General features: G+C 38.7%; 1 protein-coding gene across 2 annotated transcripts in view; it reads right to left on the bottom strand.

Annotated features, from left to right (window-relative positions):
* The window catches only part of PAK6 (p21 (RAC1) activated kinase 6), a 140,711-nt gene that overhangs the window by 52,388 nt on the left and 74,071 nt on the right, over positions 1–14,252 (bottom strand). The window lies entirely within an intron of this gene.

Here is a 14,252-nt window from a genome sequence, read left to right on the forward strand (position 1 = left end):
GTGGGATGATCGCAATATGGGCATTTGGCTTGAAATTATGACACGTTTACGGGGTCAGCCCTTTCGTGGGTCGGATGTCGGGTCTCCCGGCCCTACGTCAGGAACTGGGTCCGCGGTCGCTATGCGTAAAGGGTTGTGTTTTCAATTTAACGACAGGGTGTGCTGATTCGGAGCAAGCTGTAAACTTTAGCACAAGTGCTCAGGGTGTGGGGGTAGCCACGGGTTCTCCAGATGTTTCAAAAAGGGAAAGTTTGGAGGAAAGCAGGGGGAGGCCGCTTCTTCGAGTTTGGACCCCAGTGAAGGTAGAAAAGATGCTGGTGTGGCAAGAGGCTTACGCCAGTAGACATGGAAAAGGGGAGTATGCAGAACTGCTATTGTCAGGGTTTAGTTCCGGGTTCGTAATTCCATTTAAGGAACAGGGGAGTTGGAAATTCGCTGGGAACTTAAAGTCCGCTAGGGAATTCCCTGATGTGGTCCGGAGTAAGTTGCAGAAGGAGGTGGCCTTGGGGAGAATGGCAGGCCCCTTTGTATCCCCTCCATTTCCTAATTTGAGAATTTCTCCTTTGGGAGTGGTGTTCAAGAGGGTTGAGGGTCAGTTTCAGTTGATTCATCACCTTTTATACCTGAGGGGCTTGTTGGTCAATGATGGCATTGACCTGGATCTAGTTTCCGTTAATTATGCGTCATTTGACAAAGCAGTTAATTTGGTTAGGATTGCTGGTCCTGGGACCTTGTTGGCTAAGGTTGATATCGAGGCGCCATTCAGGTTGCTGCCAGTCCACCCTCGTTATCATTTGTTGGGTTGTAAATTTTATGGGGCATTTATTGTGAACCTGTGTCTTCCTATGGGGTGCTCGATTTCCTGCTCTTATTTTTAGAGGTTCAGTACGTTCATAGGTCGTTTAACAACGTTCAGGGCTGTCTTCTCTGGTTCATTACTTGGACGACTTTTTGTTTGTGGGCCCAAAGGACTCTGAGGCTTGTGAGAGGCTGTTAGATATGTTTGGTTTGGTAGCTTCTGATTCAGGGGGCCTTGGTTGCTGAGAAGTTTAAGTTTAGGCAACTGCAATCTTTGTTGGGTAAGCTGAATTTCTCATGGGGAATTATTCCAGTTGGTAGAGTTTTCTGTAGAAGACTGTCGTTGGCAACGGTGGGGGTTACAGCCCCTCATCACCATATTCGTTTGTCTAAAGATTTTGACGATTTGAGGGTATGGTTGGCTGAAGGACTTCAATGGTAGGTTGCTGATTCAAGAGGTTGGGTGGTCTGATGAATGTCTAAATGTTCACGGATGCATCTGGTTCTTGTGGTTTCGGAGCATACCTGAATGGAAGGTGGTGTGCGGAGACTTGGCCGGAGGGTTGGGAAGAAAAGGGTCTGACAAAAAAAAAAATTTTTTACGTTCCTGGAACTCTTCCCTTTGGTGGTGGTTGTGAAGGTCTGGGCCCCAGAGCTTCGGGACAAGTTAGTGCGTTGCCATTACGATAATATGGGGGTGGTAGGTACACAATAACTTGACTGCCAATTCGCCTCCTGTGATTCACTTGCTGAGGGAGTTTGTGTTGGAATGCTTGAGGCTTAATGTTACTTTTAGAGCTGTGCATGTGCCGGGCAAAGTTAATTCAATTGCTGATGCCTTGTCCAGTTTTCAGTTGGGGCGTTTCAGGCTGGAGGCTCCGGAGGCTGAAACGGAGGGTGTGGCTTGCCCGAGGGAATTGTGGCTACTGGGCTCTCAGTAGTGTTGGACCTGGTAAAGGAGGCTCATGCTCAGTCTACCTGGAGGGCATACGCCCAGGTATGGCAGTTGTGGGTATCGGTGGCGGGAAGCCAGGATTGGATGGCTTTGGGGGATATTTGTCTGGAACTCCTGTTAGAATGGATAAAGCAATGGGGAAAGGAGCAGCTTTCTGTGGCTGAGATTCAAAAAAGGATGGCTGCTCTGGCGTTTTTGTTCCAGTTGGGGGGTTTGAGGGATGTTACTAAGCATTTTGGGGTCAGGATGGCTGTTCGGGGTTTATGTAGAAGGAAGGCTGTCAGAGATGGGAGAAGGCTGGTGTTTTTTTTGTTGTTGGAGAAGTTGGTGTCAATGCTGCCTAAGGTTTGGGCATCTCAATTTGAGGTATTGTTGTTTTGGGCAGCTTTTGTTTTGGCTTTTTTCGGGGGCCTTTCGGGTCTCCGAACTGGTGGGGAAAAAACAGAAAACTTGCCAGTGGTCTTTGCTGTCGGTATGTGCGTTGGAATAAAGGGGTGTTTGAGATCTGGTTGTGGAAGTCTAAAACTGACCAGTTAGGTAGGGGTAGGCTGATTAGTTTGAGAGCTATTGGGGGGCGTTGTTGCCCGGTTGGGGCAGTAGTTGATTTCTGGAAGGTAAGGCCGGAGGGGAGCTAGGCATTCTTCATTCATAGGGACAGTTTGGTTTTATCGGTTTTCCAGTTTGTTTCTGTTTTTAGAAAGTCCCTTTATTTGTTGGGTTTAGAAGCTAGGGATTTCGGTTTGCATTCTTTCCGTATTGTGGCAGCGACGGAAGCTCAGGGTTTGGGTCTGGAGCCTTCGGTAATTAAAAAGATTGGAAAGTGGGGGTCTGATCGTTTCCGAGTGTATGTGAGGCTGGGGTTAGGGGGGTTAGGGGGTTTAGTGGGTTTGCTAAATTTTTTTCTTTTTCCGCAGGTCCTGTGAGGTGCTGGCTGGTGGGTCATTCTTATGCTTATTGGGCAAGGAAGGCGGCAGTGGTTAAAGAAAATGGGGCACAGCTTGGTTTCAGTAGGGAGAAGGTGGTATTGAGATGGTTCAGGATCAGAGGGATGAGGTGGGCCCAGTTGACAATAGTGAATTATGCCAGGCTGTTTTCCCCTCCTCACATTTTGGTCGTACATCTGGGTGGTAACGATCTGGGTTTTATGGCGCAAAAGTTTTTAGTTGATCAGATTAAGTGGGATTTGGATAGGTTGGGTATATTATTAACTGGTTTGGTGATTGTGTGGTCGGACATAGAGTGCAGGTTGGTGTGGCGGTCGGCCTGGGACTGTATTAAGTTGGAGAATTTGCAGCGAAAGGTGAACAGAATGGTAAGCAGCCAAGTTAAAAAAAATTATGGGGCCTCGCCTTGAGGCACTCTGAGTTTGAAGGGGAATTTGGGAAGTGTCTTTTCTTGTGGGACGGGGTCCATCTATAAATGAGGTGGGATTGCATTTATTTAACTTCACTTTAAAGGAGGGTATTGAGTTAGCCGTAGCCGTTTTGTGCGGTGCTTGCCAGTAGGTCGAGCTGTGGTGTGGTGCTTGCCCTGGGTGTGCTGGCTTACGCCATTGTGGGGGTTCTTGGTACCTCCTGTTGGGTTAGACAGGAGAGGTGGCTTTCATGGGGAGGCGTGCCTTATGGGTGCAGGCACAGGAAAAAATGAATTTGGTGGGGCACGCTCTGGTTTATGGTCTCTGTGTCTAAAAGTTATTTATGTTGTGGAAAGTTAATAAAAAAAAGCTGCGGCCCTTTTTTATCCCACTTTGGAGTATGTGTTTTTATTTGGGTATGGTTATGGGGGGTTAGAAATGAATAGACAATTTGTGGTCAAAACCAGACCCACTCAGTAGAGCAAGGAGTGGAGTTCTGGAAAAAGGAGCTTTAACATAAAAATGTCTCTGCAATACTTAGCCTAACAGAATATCTAAAAAGAGGCAGATAGGATTTTGAAAGATACTGAATACTACAAAGCTTTATCTCACAATCCCACCGCACAATTTCTCATACTTTATCAATCTTTAATCAGTAAAGGAGTTACAAATAATATTCTTAATAAAAATGAATCTAGTTTTCTGAAAGTTAGTAATCCAAGTGTAGCCCACTACTACCATTTACCAAAAATCCACAAAAGTCTAATTAACCCTCCAGGTCGCCCTATTATTGCTGGTATTGATAATCTCACTTACAATTTATCATATTATGTTGACATTATTTTGCAGAAATATGTTTTAGGTTTGGTATCATACATTAAGGATAGTACAGATTTATTAAATAAAATTAAAAACATCAAAAACACATGTGATGTCAGTGCATTATATTCAAATATAGCCCATCAATTGGGTCTTCAAACAATATCTGTCTTTTTGAACCGCAATTTATTTATGCCTGAGACACAGAGAGAATTTATTTTGGAGTGTATTGAGTTCATTCTCAAACATAATTATTTTATCTATCAGGATGTTTATTATTTGCTGATCAAAGGGACGGCCATGGGCACCAGATTCGCCCCTAGCTTCGCTAATCTTTTTATGGGCGTTTTTGAGGAACTATATATTTACAACTCCTCAGCAGGGGCGAGTCTGGTGCACTATGGCCGCTATATAGATGATCTGATTTTCATCTGGAAGGGCGACCAGGCATCAGCTTACACATTTATAGAATCTATGAATAATAACAACATGGGCCTCACTTTCAAGGCTAATATCAACGCAGAAACGATAGATTTTTTAGATCTGTCTCTAAGTTGGGACAAAGATGGCAATCTTAGTTCCAAAACATTTTTTAAAAAAGTTGATAGTAACAGTTATTTAGATTACACAAGTAACCATCACAAGAAATGGTTATCCAATATTCCATATAGTCAGTTTGAAAGGATCAAACGCAACTGCTCAGACTCTATTTCTTTTGAGGAACAAAGCCATATAATATACGAAAGATTCACTGAAAAGGGTTACCCTTCTGACTTCTTGGATAACTGTCTGAACAAAGTTAGAGATCTAGATAGGGAGAAACTGTTAAGTAAAGAAAAACAAATTACAAACAAAGATGAAAATTATTCTTCAGAACCATTGTTCATAACACAATATAATTCCAACTACACACAGATACAGAAGGCCATCAATAAGCATTGGCATATTATTAGGAGGGACCCTGTTTTGAAGACCCTTTTGGGAGAACATCCAAAGATTGTATACACTAGAGCACCAACACTTAAAAGCAAACTGGCACTGAGTAAAAAGGTTAAACATATTTTATCCAACTCACGACTCACGACCAAGCAGAAAATTCCTCCCTCTTCTTTTTTTTGAGAGAATAGGGGTTTATAAATGTGGACAAAAGAAGTGTAATACATGTAAAGTTATAACTTCTGGGAGAAAGACGTTTCAGTCTTTTGTTAGTGGAGAAGTTTTTAACATCACTAGATTTATGAATTGCAACTCTCTTTATGTAGTATACGTTCTGGAGTGTTGCTGTGGGATCCAGTACGTAGGTCGCACTTCTAGGAAGGCAAAAGTACGTTGGGGGGGAACACTGGCGTAACTGTAAAAACTGTACTAAAAAAAAAGATCAAGCATAGTATTCCTGAACACTGCCTAAATAAACATAAGGGAAACTTTGATATTTTCAAATTTTACCCTATCTACTATATTCCACCTTCTACAGATTACAATAGAATCATTCCGTTAAGGATTCGTGAAACTTTTTGGATCCATAAATTGAAAACTTTACACCCATTGAGCCTTAATTCTAATCTAGATCTAGCTGCTTTCAACTAAATACAGGGAGTGCAGAATTATTAGGCAAATTAGTATTTTGACCACATCATCCTCTTTATGCATGTTGTCTTACTCCAAGCTGTATAGGCTTGAAAGCCTACTACCAATTAAGCATATTAGGTGATGTGCATCTCTGTAATGAGAAGGGGTGTGGTCTAATGACATCAACACCCTATATCAGGTGTGCATAATTATTAGGCAACTTCCTTTCCTTTGGCAAAATGGGTCAAAAGAAGGACTTGACAGGCTCAGAAAAGTCAAAAATAGTGAGATATCTTGCAGAGGGATGCAGCACTCTTAAAATTGCAAAGCTTCTGAAGCGTGATCATCGAACAATCAAGCGTTTCATTCAAAATAGTCAACAGGGTCGCAAGAAGCGTGTGGAAAAACCAAGGCGCAAAATAACTGCCCATGAACTGAGAAAAGTCAAGCGTGCAGCTGCCAAGATGCCACTTTCCACCAGTTTGGCCATATTTCAAAGCTGCAACATCACTGGAGTGCCCAAAAGCACAAGGTGTGCAATACTCACGTCAAGACTGGGCCAAGAAATATCTCAAGACTGATTTTTCTAAGGTTTTATGGACTGATGAAATGAGAGTGAGTCTTGATGGGCCAGATGGATGGGCCCGTGGCTGGATTGGTAAAGGGCTCCAGTCCGAATCAGACGCCAGCAAGGTGGAGGTGGAGTACTGGTTTGGGCTGGTATCATCAAAGATGAGCTTGTGGGGCCTTTTCGGGTTGAGGATGGAGTCAAGCTCAACTCCCAGTCCTACTGCCAGTTTCTGGAAGACACCTTCTTCAAGCAGTGGTACAGGAAGAAGTCTGCATCCTTCAAGAAAAACATGATTTTCATGCAGGACAATGCTCCATCACACGCGTCCAAGTACTCCACAGCGTGGCTGGCAAGAAAGGGTATAAAAGAAGAAAATCTAATGACATGGCCTCCTTGTTCACCTGATCTGAACCCCATTGAGAACCTGTGGTCCATCATCAAATGTGAGATTTACAAGGAGGGAAAACAGTACACCTCTCTGAACAGTGTCTGGGAGGCTGTGGTTGCTGCTGACGCAATGTTGATGGTGAACAGATCAAAACACTGACAGAATCCATGGATGGCAAGCTTTTGAGTGTCCTTGCAAAGAAAGGTGGCTATATTGGTCACTGATTTGTTTTTGTTTTGTTTTTGAATGTCAGAAATGTATATTTGTGAATGTTGAGATGTTATATTGGTTTCACTGGTAAAAATAAATAAATTGAAATGGGTATATATTTGTTTTTTGTTAAGTTGCCTAATAATTATGCACAGTAATAGTCACCTGCACACACAGATATCCCCCTAAAATAGCTATAACTAAAAACAAACTAAAAACTACTTCCAAAACTATTCAGCTTTGATAATAATGAGTTTTTTGGGTTTATTGAGAACATGGTTGTTGTTCAATAATAAAATGAATCCTCAAAAATACAACTTGCCTAATAATTCTGCACTCCCTGTATTCCATAGCAATATCTATGTTAGCTTACTCCCCAATTATTTTAGACCCATCCTTATGGTCATTATTACCTAGTTGAATATCAATAACAGTGAATCTCTCACACAGCACAATTACAGCGCAGAATAATTAATACTTTTAAATTCCATTTAGGTTAACAACATACAGTTTTTTTACGAAATAAATATCTTCTCAATTCACCATTTATGTCCCATCAATCTGCCTAAATGTATGTCCATGATACATATTTTCCTATTCCTTTTAACAGTATTATCACATTTATTTTTTCTAATTGCTAGAACGATACTTCATTCTTTTATTATAATTAATTTTTAAAAATATTGCTTATTTTTTCAGGCGATGTTCGAATCCATTTCTCAGATCCAATGCATTTTAAGTTAGAGATAAATACAATTTGTTGCAACTATGTAGATACTTGACACAGTTTGTTTTCTATTATACTATTTGTATAACCAATTGTACTTCATTCGTTTAGATAATGCTTCTTTCTGATTGATCACAGTTTGTGATTGGTCTGATATCGACCAATCAATCTTCTTGGCAGGCTTTTTAAATGTGTTTTACTATTGCATGTGTTATATATCTTACTTGATGAAACGGCCAGGAGCTTGTGGCCGAGAAACGCGTCTAAAGCTCACCTAATAAATTGTTTTTATTCTTTCATATACCAAGCCTCACTTGTTTTGGCTTTCTACTTTTACTTGCCAAGTTGACTCTACCACAGGTAGAGATTTTTACTTATTTTGTCTTGCCGAGGACTGTCATTGCAAAATACTAGCTTCCAGTGTTGATCACACACAGAGAGCAGCTGCACGCTGCCGTTTTTCTACAGCACGGCTTCAGAGGATTCGGATCTGATTTACAGAGGAGAGCCCACAGCCGCTTGTTCAAGAACTCGGATATTATCCGGTTACAGCGTACTGACTGCTGCTAAAACGTCAGCCTGCTCATTCACACCACTTTTAATAAGGGTGCCAATACTCTTGTGAGTATATTTCTATCTGTTTCTTTCTCACTGTGATTCCTTTTTTCGAAACCTACTTGCACAATGAGGCGCTGTCTTTTTTTGCACCATTTCTAGATACTGTGTCCTGATCAGACATCTCCAAGACCAGCTGCCAACTGCACTTTGATTATTCTCATTTGAACATTTCCATTGGGATGATAAAGATTTCTGCAACTCTATTTCAGAGACATTGACGGCCTTACTCACCAATCTCCAACACCACTTCTGGAACTCTTTTTACGATAAGCTCCTTTAATTTTATTGGTTATATTTTGCACTATTTTAGATCATTTTGGTATTTTGCTTTTTCCAATTGTATGCACATGTTTTATTGATACAGCAACCCTCCATCATTATTTATCAATACTACACAAGTAGTGCCATTACATACAAGGGTTATATTGTTTTAGCTTTTAATCTTACCTATGGTCATAGCACACACATTACAAAACACACATCTTTACCTTGTCCCATATTTAGTAGTACACATTAATTAAATACTTTTATTTTGCCATTTGCATTTGCACTTCCCAACACCCAATGGGGATCAACTAATTATTTTGAGTTCACTATTCACTTGCTTTTGAATTGTTTTAGGCGCACTCTATTACCACTTTCTTATATTTGGTATTTCATCACCTTAATTATTTACCCCTTGCTGTAAAGTTATTCTTCCTATGCCAGTTATGTGCTTGAGAGTGGGAGGTGATGAGGAACTTGATGCGTTTCTTATTGCACTATTACTTGCATATAACCATGTGATTAACCTCTGTAAAGTTATTTAGCACATAATTAAAGTTCCAGTGTAGGAATGCACTGCTGGGAGCTAGCTAAGCACATCTGGTGAGCCAATGACAAAAGTCAAATGTGTAGCCTAGCCACGTTGAATTGCTGCTGCTGAGGATTGCTACATATCCTTTTTAACAAAGTTTCCCAAGAGAACAATGTAGAAATGAATTTAAAAATTGGCATGCTCTGTCTGAATCATAAAAGTTTAATTTAATACATTAGACTACTTTTTTTTATTGCACTCCAGTACAATGAATAATCCTATGACAGCCATAAACTGTCTGAGCACAGGTTTATGACATAGACCTACAAACGCTCACACAAGGTAATCATCACTCTCTACCCTATAGGATGACCCCTATTCCCCTCCCTTTTTCAATATATGTTTATTTACAAACAAAAATTGGTTGTATCTACTGTACCTAATATTATGTATCTAAATATTATGTTATAATATTTGATCAACCTTAATAAATATATATATAAACACAAAAACAAGTTTAATTTAATATTTCCTGTTACTTTAAGCAATTAGTATGGCTAAAATATACTACTAGAATTTTTTGTGCTTGTTTTGGGGGTTGATCTGAGTGGGCAGAGCTATGTGAACCATATATGGGCATGGTTCTGCTGCAAAGTGTCCATGAATTTTTTTTTTCAATGTTAGCAACTATGCGATCTCACTGTTCCGTGAAAGCACACAGTTTCCGTCACAGTGTGTGAGTATACTTAAATTCCAAGATGGCTGTGCCCAGTGTGAAGATGCACTAACTAGCATGGGTAAATGGATAAAATAATACACATGTTTTAAAGAGCGTTGCAGGCATAAAAGGAAAAACCAATAGCATAGTGAGTGGTAACTGTGCTACTGTAGTTCTACCCAGCAGTTTAATGTCCCTTCAAAGGCATGAGTTCCACACCCCCAGCACTTTCCACCTCTAAAATGGCTGATGTGGGTAAAAAATTACCTTTTGTATTGTAAATCCCACTGCACTGATGACTACAGTAGGGTTGCTCTACAGTTGTGCTGCCTGAATAGATGCTCTATGTAATATCTAATTATAAATGTTTAATAGAACATGTTCCATCATTATAGATTTCTTTTTTTTGTTTTATTTTGTCCTCGACCTTAGATTGTTACTTAACAGTGAATATTGTGGGTTTTCTAATTCTAAAAATTGAAAGTGGACACAGCATAAGTCACATGCCAAATCCTGCCACATATTTGTCCCTAATGGCCAACAGAAGAAGTGAAGGGGTGACTTTAAAACATATGCTTTGCAAATAAAATGACAGTGGCTAGCTGTGTTTACTGAAGCAGTACTTCTACATTGGCTTCTCCAAATGAGGCAAGTGGTGGGAGGAATTTGGCCAATGAAAAACAATTACAGCAAGCAAGGTGTTGCTCAATTCAAAATGTTCTTCTAGCAGTAGTGTGGGAAAGGAAAGTGCAGGACCACACAAAAGCCCATTATGTTAAATTGTGCAAAAACGCCTCATTCCTAAGTATTTGAATCAATTACAACGCCCATCTCATTCGGAATGAAAACTGACAAAAACTATACAATTGGAAAAACCTAATTAAATTAAAATAGGTAAATTACATTTTTTTCTTTATGTGGAATTTTACAGGAATGAAACCATTTAAAAGCATCATGTTACTGTTGGCAGCGACCTCCCCTGTTTCGCTCATATTTTATATAGTTTAATTTACTTATGATTCTTTACTGTATTAATAGGACTTCCGTTGACTATTTTTTAATGTTATGTTAGTCTTGTGTTTTTGATTTGAATGTAATGTCTGACAATATTTTGATTGGTCAGATTCATTTGCTTTTTTTGTGGACTCCTTGAGTGTACTACACTATATATTGTTCATCTTCTTTAAGTTGATTTATATGGAATATTATTATTCACATTTATGATATGGAAGGACTTATTTAGATTCTTGTATCACAGTTATTTCCCTTTATTAAAAAAAAAGAAAAAAAGGTGGCCATATTGTGGCCTCTGGTCCTAAGGTTGGGCAAGAATATAAACAAGAAGTAATTTGGATAACTAGTACGTTGCAGAAAGAGTTGTATTACATAAAACAATCTATTAGCTTGTAGTACCAGGTAATAACCATGCCTCCTAATATTTCCATTACTGGGAACAAGAGAACAGGGGTAGGATCTGGCATGATGTGGGCAGGTCCCTTGTTGCATTTTGGGTATACAGAACATTTATAGGGAAGGGAGAGTGGCAGAAGGGACAGCAGAAAAAAAAATCTACAAACATACTATTCTACAAAATGCAGGATAGTTGCAAAATCTGGAAGAGACTTCTGGACATTTGCAAATTAGTGACTACTGAATAGGGACTTAAAGGTACAGTCAGTCAGCACCAGAATTTTTGTTGTTTAAAAAGATAGATAATCCCTTTATTACCCATTCCCCAGTTTTGCATAACTAACACTAATATAATAATACACTTTTTACCTTTGTGATTACCTTGTATCTAGGCCTCTGCAAACTGCCCCCTTATTACAGTTCTATTGACATACTTGCATTTTAGCCAGTCAGTGCTGACTCCTAGGTAACTCCACGTGCATGAGCACAGTGTTATCTATATGACACACATGAACTAACGCCCTCTACTTGGGAAAAACTGTCAAAATGCCTTCAGACAAGAGGCGGCATTTAAAGGCTAAGAAATTAGCATATGAGCCTACCTAGGTTTAGCTTTCAACTAAGAATACCAAGAGAACAAAGCAAAATTGGTGATCAAAGTAAATTGGAAAGTTGTTTAAAATTATTAATTATTAAAAATTACATGCCCTATTTGAATCATGAAAGTTTATTTTGGACTTGACTGTCCCTTTATTGGTTAATTTTTATATTAATTGTATTTATTACTCAGTATCCGCTAAACTTGTGAACATCCCACAGACAGCGAAGCAAAGAATCTTGTTAAGACCTTGTTTTCTACATATTTAATTTTGTTTGACATTTTGGTTTTGTCAAAACCTCAAACTGTAAACTTCACCTGTTAGCAGTGTTAGATATCAGATGTGAGCAACAAGAAACTTGACACATTTCCATGAAAATATATTCACTGAAAAACCTGATGTGCATTATAAATTACAGCTAGTCATGGTTATATAATGAAGTCACACCATCAAAACAAGTCTTGGACCCGTAACCAACTAATACTGTCTTGGTCTTGAATATATTGTGTCAGAGTATATCCTGTGTGTGCATCATATATATATACACACACACACACACACAGTATATATACATGAAAATGACAAGTGTTTCAGATATGGGAGACTTAAATGGACAGTAAATAAACAAACAAATTTATATTTTTATATAAAAAAATTTTTTTTTATGCAGACTAAAATAACTTTGCATTATACTTTATTTTGCCCCTTTTTTAATGCAATTTAGCTCTGAAAATTAGGGATTTTCTAATTCTCAGAACTTGGAATGCACACTGCTGACATCTCTAGGCTAACCCTGCTACAAATCTTTCCCTAAGTGCCTTTAGCTGATAACACAAAACAATGCATTTCATATGAACATTATGCCTGTAGCTAACCTTGTTGTTTGCAGACTAAAGCCCAGATTGGCTCCTCCAATTAATGCAAATGGTGGGTGGAGTTTGGCTATTGAAAAACAATTGCAGTAAAAAAAAAAAAAAAATGTTCACATTTGGGAGCCGCGGGCAAGGGCATTACATTATTTATATGCTAAATCCACCACAACTTATCTTATGTCATAGTTTTCTGATTTCTATATTCTACTTCAACTCTTGCACTGAATTGCTCCCTAAGTTTATATTTAGGTAATGATTGGCTAATTTTAGATATTTTCACCAACTGGCCAAGGCAACCCAGCAGTAACAACATAGGTACATGACACCAAGGTCTATAGTCGCTGCCGGGGATACGCTCTTAATATATCATTGATTTAGCGCTGCAGAATCTGTTGGCGATCTACAAATAACCCATAATAATAATAATATTGATGTCACCTTTAATGCCGTTTATCACTTAACCTACCATAGTACTTATCTGAGGCTTAAATTTTTTTCCAAAAACTTTTAGGTTGCATTCCATCAATTTATCGGAGGCTTCCCTACTTTGTCCAGATTGATTTATTTACACGGTGCGAGCTATGTCTTACTATATTGATAAGCAGTCCAGTTTTGGCTTTCATTTTATTTTTTCTTTATATTGTATGACTGTCTATATACCAATGTTTTTATTTATTTTTCTATTAGGGGCCCAAAAGTGGCTCTAACTCACCTAGTCACTTTCAACCCTATCTTCTTAAATAAACTATATATATATATAAAATATATATATATATATATATATATATATATATATATATACACACACACATATACATATATATATATATATATATACACACATATATATATATATACACATACATACATATACATATATACAGTTCCAGAATAGTCACTGTTAGTTGCGCTCCTCCTGAGCGTTCGGTGAGAATTGACGACCCGGCACACAGGAGAGTGGGCGGGGGACACACCCCCTAAATGAATCCAAGCGATAGGCTGCAAACTTCAGGCGTGTCTGCCACACACGCCACAGGCAAAGCCGAGTACACTGATCCAAGATGAGAAGTTGCGCTCAAGCTTGTAAGATTCTTGAAGAAAGAAAGGAAGGCACTCCAGGCAAGATATAAAATGTAAAAACAGCTTTAATTCCAAAACGATTAAAAGAAGGACAAAATAGTGGTGTCCAGCAAAGAGCCAGCAGTGACTCCAACAATCAGGTTGATGAGCTGATCCTCATGCAAACATGTTTCGTGCGTTTGCGCACTTGATCACTGCTTACCTGAGGATCAGCTCACTCACCTATTTATGACTTAGCTAATTACCAGTAATTTACATACTTCAAACCTGATTGAATACCTGTATCCACAAGACGGGCTAATTTAACTATTCTGCCGGTTACTAAGGATAAGCATAAAAAGAATGCAAAGGGTTAATATGGGGAAAATATGACTAGGAATAATCTGACCACTGATTTTAAGAATTGCTATATATAATGAGACATAAACTTCATGTAATTACCATTCTAATAAAATATTAGGATACAAACTATTACAATTGAATGGATCTATACACATTTTTCATGTAAATTTATACTTAGTATATGTATATTTTGTGTAGCAAATCAAAAAATCAAAATGCCAAAGAGAAGTATAGATGTCTTGCCATTACTATCACATATAAGTTATTTGATTAGACTATAAATAGGCATATATTCAGATAAATACGTCTAGGTCACGTCTAATGTTTAACCCTTCTGGTTCACTAGTCTGTAATTTAAACATCTAATAGATTTCCTTTTTATTGAGTAATGTCTCTCTATTACCACCTCTTCTCCACTTGGTAATA

Source organism: Bombina bombina, chromosome 1, assembly GCF_027579735.1.
Source record: "Bombina bombina isolate aBomBom1 chromosome 1, aBomBom1.pri, whole genome shotgun sequence".
Taxonomy (NCBI): domain Eukaryota; kingdom Metazoa; phylum Chordata; class Amphibia; order Anura; family Bombinatoridae; genus Bombina; species Bombina bombina.